Genomic DNA, 9,587 nt, shown 5'->3' with positions numbered 1-9,587 from the left:
CTGTAGTATGTATGCAGAGGATCTAATGTAGGCCTTGTGCTCCCTTATTCAGTCTCTATAAGTTCATATGAGCTTTGCTCAGTTGGCTCAGAGAGCCTTGTTCTCACTGTGTCTTCCATCCCCTCTGGCTTTTATACTTTTTACACCTCTTCTACAGGTTTTTCCTGAGCTCTAAAGGGAGGGATTTCATGGAGACCTCCCATCGAGAGATGTGTGTTGCAAGGACTTTCTCTTCAGGTAATGTCTGGCTGTAGGTCTCTGCATCTATTCCCATTTGCTGCAATAGGAAGTTTCTTTGATGATGACTGATCAAGGCATGATCTATTAGTATAATAGAACATCACTAGGAGTCATTTTATTGATAGTTTTTTTTAGACCAGTAGTGTTTGGTTTTTGTAACAGGTCTCTGAGCTATCCAGTTCTTGGTCACACAAGCAGTGGTAGGTATGAGTGGAGTGGACCTTAAGTCAAATCCGACATTGGTTAGCTAATCCCACAAGTTCTGTGCCACCATTGTTATAGCATATTTTACAAAGAGGACATTTTGTAGGTCAAATATTTTGTAGCTGGATTGATGTCTGCATTTCTTCTTTGGTAGTGTGCAGAGTATCTTCTCACACCAAAGTCACCAAAACATAGGGGTGAAGGCTCCATATAGGCACCAGCTCAACTTCTCCAAGTTCAATGAGTTGTGTAGGTATTGTTTTCATCAGTGGGGCCCCACTGTCAGTTTGTAGAGAGCAACCCTGTAGTAGAATATTTTAAGGTGTGTTACTATTGTTCATGTTGCATTTGTTTAACTCTGTGAAGCTGTGTTACTGTGCCTGTGTCAAACATCTGATGGTCTAATAAAGAACTGGCCAATAGCAAGGCAGGAGAAAGGATAGGCGGGGCTGGCAGGCAGAAAGAATACAGAGAGAGAGAGAGATGGAGGAGTGAAAGATCAAAGATCTAGCAACCAGAGGAGGAAGACTCCATGGTCCAGTCACCCAGCTACACAGCATGCTATGGAGCAAGAATAAGACATACAGAAGTTAGAGAATGGAAAAAGTCCAGAGGCAAAAGATAGGCAGGTTAATTTAAGGAAAGCTGGCTAGAAACTAACCAAGCTAATGCCGGCATTCATAATCAAAATGTTGTAACGTTGTTTTTGCCCCTCCCCTCCCCCCCACCGCCCCAGCTCCCAAATAAATCACACACGGTGGTTTGTTCTTAATTATGAATGCCCAGCCTTAGCATTCATAATTAAACTATCAGATGTTTTACACAGGCACAGTAACACAGCTTCACAGAGTTAAACAAATGCAACATAAACAAAAGCAACACACCTTAAAATATTCTACAACACAACCCATCTTAGCAACAGCTTGGGTTGTTTGGGGATTTTCATGGTACACCTTTATCCAACAACTCAAATTGAATGCAACCAAGCCCTACTACTGGAAGCTTCATTAGGTGACAAGAGATGACCTGTAGGGGTTCCATCTCCCTCATTATTGGGAGACCTCATTAGATCACCTTCATATATGTTGGGAAGTTTCCACTGCACTAGGTTTCCATACCATCCCTCAAGTGCCCCTCAATTCCAGCTGTCTCTCCCCACATTTCCTCTCTCAACAAACTCTCATCTCCCTCCTCACCTGGTCCTACAGTTACCATTCCCACCTGCCCCAGTCCACCTGTGAAATCAATTTTATTTCCCTCTCCCAAGGAGATCCATATGTCCACCCTAGTCCCTAACCCTATATCTGACTTCTCTAGGTCTACAGATTGCAGGTTGCTTATCATTTATTTAATGGCTAATATCCACATGAAAGTGAATACATACCATATTTAGCTTTCTGGGTCCGGGGTTCCTCACTCAGGATGGTTTTTCCCCCCCCTAGGTCTATCTATTTGCCTGAAAATTTCATGATGTCATTTTGTTGTTGTTGTTGTTGTTTGAGACAATGTTTCTCTGTGTAGCTTTAGAAACTGTCCTGGAACTCTCTCTGTAGACCAGGCTGGCCTCAAACTCACAGAGATTGACCTGCCTCTGCCTTCTGAGTGCTGGGACTAAAGGCATGTGCCACCACTGCCTGGCTTATGATATAATTTTTTTAACAGCTGAGTAATACTCTATTGTGTAAATGTACCACAGTTTCTTTATCCATTCTTTTGTTGAGGGACATCTAGGTTATTTTCCATTTCTTACTCTCATGGATAGAGCAGCAATGAACATGGTTTAGCAAGTGTCCTGATGGTAGGTAGAGTGTCCTTTGGGTATATGCTCGACATAGGAATAGCTGGACCTTGATTTAAGTCGATTCCCATCTTTCTAAGAAACATTTATACTGATTTCCATAGTAGCATAAAAGTTTGCACTCCACCAGCAATGGAGGAGTGTTCTCCTTGCTCCACATCCTCACCAGCATGAGCTGCCACTTGTGTTATTGATCTTAGCCATTCTGACAGGTGTAAGATGGAATCTCAAAGTGGTTTTAATTTGGATTTCCCTGATGGCTAAGGATGTTGAACGTTTTTAAGTGTTTCTTAGCCATTTGAGTTTTCTCTATTGAGAAGTCTCTGTTTAGATCTGTATCCCATTTTTAACTGGTTTATTTTTTTGTATCTAGTTTCTTAAGTTGGTGTATCAGAGTAACTGTGGCCTCAAAAGGTGAGTTGAGCAATGTTCCTGTGGAACAATTTGAAAAGTATTGGCAGGAACTCTTCCTTTAAATTCTGCACTAAAACCATCTTGCTTTGGGTTTTGGGGGGAACATGGGGAGTTGGTAGAAGTTTAATTACTGCTACTGTTTTACTACAGGTTATAGGTCTGTTTAAGTTGCTTATTTGATCTTTATCTTTGGGATGTGGTACCTATCAAGAAAATTGTCCATTTCTTCTTGATTTTCCAATTTGGTGGAGTACAGGTTTTTAAAGTATGTCCCAGTGATTCTCTGGACTTCCTCGATGTCTGTTGTTAGGTACCCTTTTTCATTATTGATTTTGTTAATTTAGATATTCTCTCTCTAGCTTTTAGTTAGTTTGTAAATATCTGTTAGGCCCGTTTGGTCTGTAACATCTGTTAGCCCCAGTAGTTCTCTGTTTAATTTTGTCTGGATGACCTGTCCATTGGTGAGAGTGGGGTATTGAAGTCTCCCACTATCTATGTGTGAGGGTCAATATGTGATTTAAGATGCAGTAGCGTTTTGTTGTTGCTGTTGGGTTTTTTTTAACAAACTTGGGTGCCCTTGTGATTGGGTGATATATATTAAGAATTGAAATGTCATCTTTGTGGATTTTTCTTTGATGGATATGTCATGTCCTTTCCTAACTCTTTTTGATTTGTTTTTATCTGAAGTCTAGTTTGTTAGATATTAAAATGACTACACCAACTTGTTTCTCACGTCCATTTGCTTGGAATATCTTTTTCCAACCCTTTTCCCTGAGATAATGTGTAATCTTGATATTGAGGTGTTTTTCTTGAATGCAGCAGAAGGTTGGATCCTGTTTTCCCATCCATCCTGTTCATCTGTGTCTTTTTGCTGCTGAATTGAAACTATTGATATTGAGAAACATCAATGTCCAATGATTATTGATTCATGGTTTTGTGGTGGTGGGTGGTGATAGTGGTGGTGTGGGGTGTGCATGTTGGGGGGTTGTGAGTGTGTGGGATGTGTGTTTCTGTGTCTGTGTCTGTGCTTCCCTAGAGGAAGGGGAAAAATTATTCATTCCCTATGTTTTCATGAGTGTAGTAACCTTCTCAGGTTAAAGTTTTCCTTCTTTCATCTTCTGTAGAGCTGGATTTGTAGATAGATATTGTTTAAATTTAGCTTTACTGTGGAATATCTTATTTTCTCCATCTATGGTGATTGAAAGTTTTGCTATGCTTAATAGTCAGGGCTGGCATCTGTGGTCTCTTGGAGTCTGCAGCACATCTGTCCAGGACCTTCTGGCTTTTATAGTCTTCATTGAGAAGTCAGGTGTAATTCTAATAAGTCTGCCTTTATATGTTACCTGGTCTTTTTCCCTTGCAGCTTTTAATATTCTTTTTTTGTTCTGTATGTTTAGTGTTTTTTATTATTATGTGCTTGGGGGGACTTTCTTTTCTGGCCCAATCTATTTAGGGTTCTGTAAGCTTCTTGTACCCTTATAGGCATCTCCTTCTTTGGGTCAGCAATGTTTCTAATTTTGTTGAAAATCTTTTCTGGGCCTCTGAGCCCTCTTCTCCTTCCTCTATTCATATTATTCTTAGCTTTGGTCTTTTCATAGTGTCCCAGATTTCCTAGATGTTTTGTGTCAGGAGTTTCTTAGAGTTAACATTTTCTTTCTCTGATGTATCCATTTCTTCTATCTTATGTTCAATGCCTGAGATTCTCTTTTCCATCTATTGTATTCTGTTGGTGAAGCTTGCCTGTGTAGTTCCTATTTGATTTCCTAAATTTTTCATTTCTAGAATCCCTCAGTTTATGTTTTCTTTATTGTTTCTCTTTCCATTTTCAGGTCTTGAACAGTTTTATTAATTTCTTTAACTGTTTGTGTTTTCCTGGATTTCTTTAAGGGATTTATTAATGTCCTCTTTAAGGGCCTCTATCATCTTCATACAGTTGTTTTAAGGTCTTTTTTTTCTGCCTCAGCTATGTTGGAATATTCAGGGCTTGCTGGGGTAGGGTTCCTGGGCCCTGGATGTTATTGATTGTACTTTTACTCTGGCATCTAGGCATCTGGGTTTGGGGTGGTTATAGGTCCAAGTATTAATTTCTGGATTTGTCTTTGTTGGGTGGGTGTTCTTTGGTTTCTGTGTCCTCTCTGAATTTTTGGAGAGTGTGATGGCAGTCTATACCCTAGTAGGAAATTTTCTTTGGGCCTGATAGTTGTAGCCACTGCGGGTGCCAAGTAAAAATTATTTCTGGGTATTAGGAGCTGACACTTAGGATTGGGGATAGGCTAGAGTCTGAAGGGATTCACAGGATGGAGAGAGAAGAGTGTTCAACCAGAATTTGTTTATTTCATCTCTTTGGAATGGGAGTAGGGAAAACATTGAAGAAAGATCACCCTGGAGGGTCTGCTGTAGTCCTGGGGATGAGACTGGGGGTTTGGATCTGGAGGAACTGAAGGAGAGGGGAAGATCCACACCTTGTTTCCTGGCAGGGATGGCCTGTGGGTTAGCAGGGGGTGCCTACTGGAGTTAGGAGCTGGGAAAGGGCAGAAGTGGGGTTAGGACGGTTAGAGTTCTCCAAGCGTGCTCCATCCCCCACATGCTCGTGGCTTCCCACCTGCAGTTTCAATTGCCCAGAACATGTTTCCTTCCTCAGCCACCTCATTCCTTCTTCGTAAAGATTTGTCTTCTGGCCAGTGAGAGAGATGACTCAGTGGGTAGAGGTACTTGTCTGCAGGCCTGATGACCTGAATTCCTCCTCAGATTACACAAGCTGGAAGGAAAGAATGCACTCCCAAGAGCTGTCCTCTGATCTCCACATGCCATGCCTGCCTACACACGCACACGCGATTTTTCAGTTAACTGATTAATAATAAATAAATATTTTCTGAAATATTCAATTTTATCTCCCCCTAAGAAGCCTTCTTTGTCATCCACGGTTAAAGCAAGTGCCTCCCCTCTCCCCCATTACCATCTTCTACCTTACCTCCTTCTTAATTCAACTGTCAGCGTCTCAGAAGCAGGAACAGTCATCTGTCTCTGTATGCTAAACGTACAGTGTTCAATCTGGGTTAAGTGGGTATTAGTTAAACTAAAAGCAAGTGGGCTTTATTTTTCTTTTTTCTCCTTAAGTAAATTGATGTATCACCATTGCCCACTTGACAGTTCAATAATTGAAGCATTTAGTCTTTTTTTTTCCTTTTTTTTCTTTCTTGTGCCAATTTTCTTTTATTTTTTTATTATTAAGAAATTTTCTATTCATTTTACATACCAACCACAGATCCCTTTCCCTCCCTCCCCCCACCACCACCACCCCAGCCTTCCCTTGCCCCATGCCACTCCCTATTCCCACCTCCTCCAAGGCAAGGCCTCCCCCTGGACCAAGGCTGTGTAAGGTGTCCTACCATAGGCAGTGGGCTCCAAAAAGCCCACTCATGCCCTAAGGTTGGATCTTGATGCCACTGCCAGGGGGCCCCTTAAGCAGATCAAGCTGTATAACTGTCTTGCCTATGCAGGGGGCCTAGTCCAGTCCCATGGAGGTTCCACAGCTATTGGTCTGCAGTTCATGAGTTCCCAGTAGTTTGGTTTGATTGCCTCTGTAAGTTTCCCCATCATGATCTTGATGCCCCTGGCTCATAGAATCCCTCTTCTCTCTCTTTGATTGGACTCCTGGAGCTCAGCCTGGTGCTTGGCTGTGGATCTCTGCATCTGCTTCCATCAGTTACTGGATGAAGGCTCTATGATGACAGTTAGGGTATTCACCAATCTGATTACATGGGTAGGCCAGCTCAGGCACCCTCTCTGCTATCGCTAGTAGTCTAAGCTGGGGTCATCTTAGTGGATTCCTGGGAATTTTCCTAGCACCCAGTTTCTCCCTCTATCATGGTATCTCTTTCATTGCTCTTCCACTCCATCCCTGTTCCTACTTGACCATCCCATTCCCTTATGTTCTCATCCCCCATCCCCTAGCCTCCATTGCCCCCCATCACCCCTAGTCTACTCACGGAGATCTCATCCATTTTCCCTTTTCAGGGTGATCCTCTTGGGGTTCTCCTTATTAGCTAGCCTCTCTGGAGCATCTAGTCTTAAAGGTGATAAAGAAGAAAAAAATCAGTACATTTCTATCATTTGTGTGTGTGTGTGTGTGTGTGTGTGTGTGTGTGTGTGTGTGTGTGTAAATTATAACAAGAGAATCATGGAATTGCTGTGACTACTTCATTCACAAAGGTAATCATATATAAAGATTACATCACAGAAATTGATATTTTACAAAAGGATAATTATCAAGAGAAAATATGGAGAAGAGTTGTGTTAGGAATTTAATAACTAGCCAACACAGTAAAACTTCTAGACTTGGCTGTCAAGTCCCACGCTTTACCAACTATTCTTCAGTGCATCGGAAATCCCACTAGAATGAAAATGAAAACCGCATTTAAAAGAACGTGGGGACACTAAGGCTCTCCCCAAAATGTCAATAAAGAAATCTAGTAATTATTGATTGTCTTCAAAAGTGGAGTCAATGTGATAGACAGTTATAAATGAGAAGGTTCTAGTGTGTGAGTTTTGATCTGTGTCTGCCCAGTCCCATCTCTTGGGTCTCTGACCTGTGATAGTCTGAGATGCCTTTTTTCGTAAGCACCGGTCTTATGGAGTACCAGACACAAGAATCCTGCAAAATACCCCTCAGTCTAGGTTTGTCTTGTTTTTCTCATGATAAAGCTAGAGGAAATTAAGACTTCCCTAAACAGGGAACTAGCATTATGTAAATAAGTCCTATTTTAGATAGCTATTTTCTGTGTAAGAGAAAACAAGCATGAAAAATCTTCTTTATTCTTCCTATGTTCAAAGCAAGTTTTACTCAAAACATGACGCAGCAGAGTTCAGTTGTACATTGTGATTTTCATGCATATAGGGACTTTACAGAGCCCTTGTGATTTGGGGAAGCATTCTTTCCCAAGTCATACCAGCTTTGAAATTATCAGATGCCCTGGTAGCCAACACAAATAATATTGGAATGGGATCCCCACCCCTCAATGACCTTCATGGTAAGCTGAACTGGGGATGTTTTTCACCTGCTCGGACTGGCATTGAAAGACATAGCAGTGACCTCTGGGAGGTCAATATGAGTAACCCCTGGAAACATCTTTGGTCAATAATAATCTGTTGAATACCCTGACATAACCAGAATACTGAATCTCATGCTGCCTGTCACCACAAACACAAATGAGTAGAAACAAGAATTGGATCTTTAATTTTGCTTTATTTAGAGAGGTGGCAACGTGGGGGAAAAAAAGCTAATTCAAACCCTAAGCAGAGACAAAGACATGCCTTAGATCTCACCTCTAGCCAGTACGTTATATAGGAAGGAAAGGCCACTGCAACCCATCATTCTTATGCCTAGTCCTGGCCCTCTGGTGAGGCAGTCAGCCACATTTCTGGACTCATGATATCTGTGACATTTTTGTTATCATCTTCTGCACTCTTCCCTTATTCTCGGGATGTCTGAGCTCAGGCATTTCTTGAAAGCCCTAATCCAGTTAGAGGCTGCCAAAAAAATCAAATCTTATACTCCTCCAGGGCCACCTGAGCTGGAGAATTAACTCAGAACCAGCAAGCCATTAACAGTGTGTCCATGCTAAGCTGTTAATAATATGCCCGCGCAGACTCCATTGTACAATATGAAACATAAAGTGCTCCCATCACGTATCCATAAAGGTGCCTCTGTCTATCCTCCTTTCCTCTATCACTAAAGATGTGAGCAAATGTAACACAAACTCACAGTCTCCCATACTCAATCTGTTTTCCTCTTTTGCTATTTAAATCGTTAATAAAATGATCCACATAAGCTACCAAAATCAAGTGTGGTTTCAAAGGAGATTCAGTCTAAGAAGAGCTGGATTTCAATATTAATTGCATTAAATTAAGAGTTGGTGAAGGGTGGAAATGCTTATCCACTGCACTTAGCTTCTGCCATTTATAGACACTTCCACTGAGTAGCTTTTGTAATAGTGAATGAGTAGAAACCAACATAAACATTATCTTTAAATGTCACAGGGATGAGTCATCAAAAGATAAAATTGTTCAGTTATTTTGCAGCAATACAATGAGCAAATTTTTCAGGCTCTCCTGAGATAGAATAAGACCCAGGATTTATGTGTTTATATCTAATAGTGTATTTTGGGTGGAATTCAAGAGAATTTAAATTCAAAAGTTATCTCACAGTCATGAGATACTGAGACATAAAATGCTTTTGTATCAAACTATAGTCCCATTATTATTGATTTTCCAAAGTCTCTAAATGATTGGTATTTCTACCATCAAAATGGTTTAATTCTCACTTATTCTTACTCGCTTTCGATTTGGTTTACTAGCAAACTCTGTTAAAGTAAGTTTTAAAAGACCACAAGAGTTAAAGAATAATCAAAGACATTGAAGAAAAACACAACTGATTCTGTTACTTTGATCCGTAGCAAAGTATAAAGTGGCTATAACTGCTTCTGAGTCCTTGATGTGGGGATAACAACACCATGGTATATAACAATGAGCACAAATGGTCCCCAAGTTGATCCCTGAACATAAGACTTTTTTTTCCGGCCTTGTGATGGTGGTATAGCATTTCTGTAGAGCCATTCTAGGGGGTTTTGTTGTTGTTGTTGTGTTTCGTTTTATTTGCAGTATAAGGAAATTTGCACTTTAAGGAAAATTCTTTCCATCTTGTAACATCTTCAACTCATTCTTCAGTCTTTTCAGATTTTCACTGTGGAGCTCTGTGATCTCCTTGGTTAGATTTTTTTCCTATGTTTTTGTTTTGTTTTGTTTTGCTGTTTTGGGTTGTTTTGTTGGCTGATTTCAGCATAATGTGAATAGGTTGTTTAGGGGGTTGTTTTTGTTTTTATTTTTCTGATTTTCTCAGCAATTTTGATTTTAGTGTATAGAAAACTACTGA

This window comes from Peromyscus californicus, unplaced genomic scaffold (assembly GCF_007827085.1).
Source record: "Peromyscus californicus insignis strain IS unplaced genomic scaffold, ASM782708v3 Scaffold_21__1_contigs__length_65335640, whole genome shotgun sequence".
NCBI classification, from domain to species: domain Eukaryota; kingdom Metazoa; phylum Chordata; class Mammalia; order Rodentia; family Cricetidae; genus Peromyscus; species Peromyscus californicus.
Note: the sequence above shows the minus strand (reverse complement) of the source record.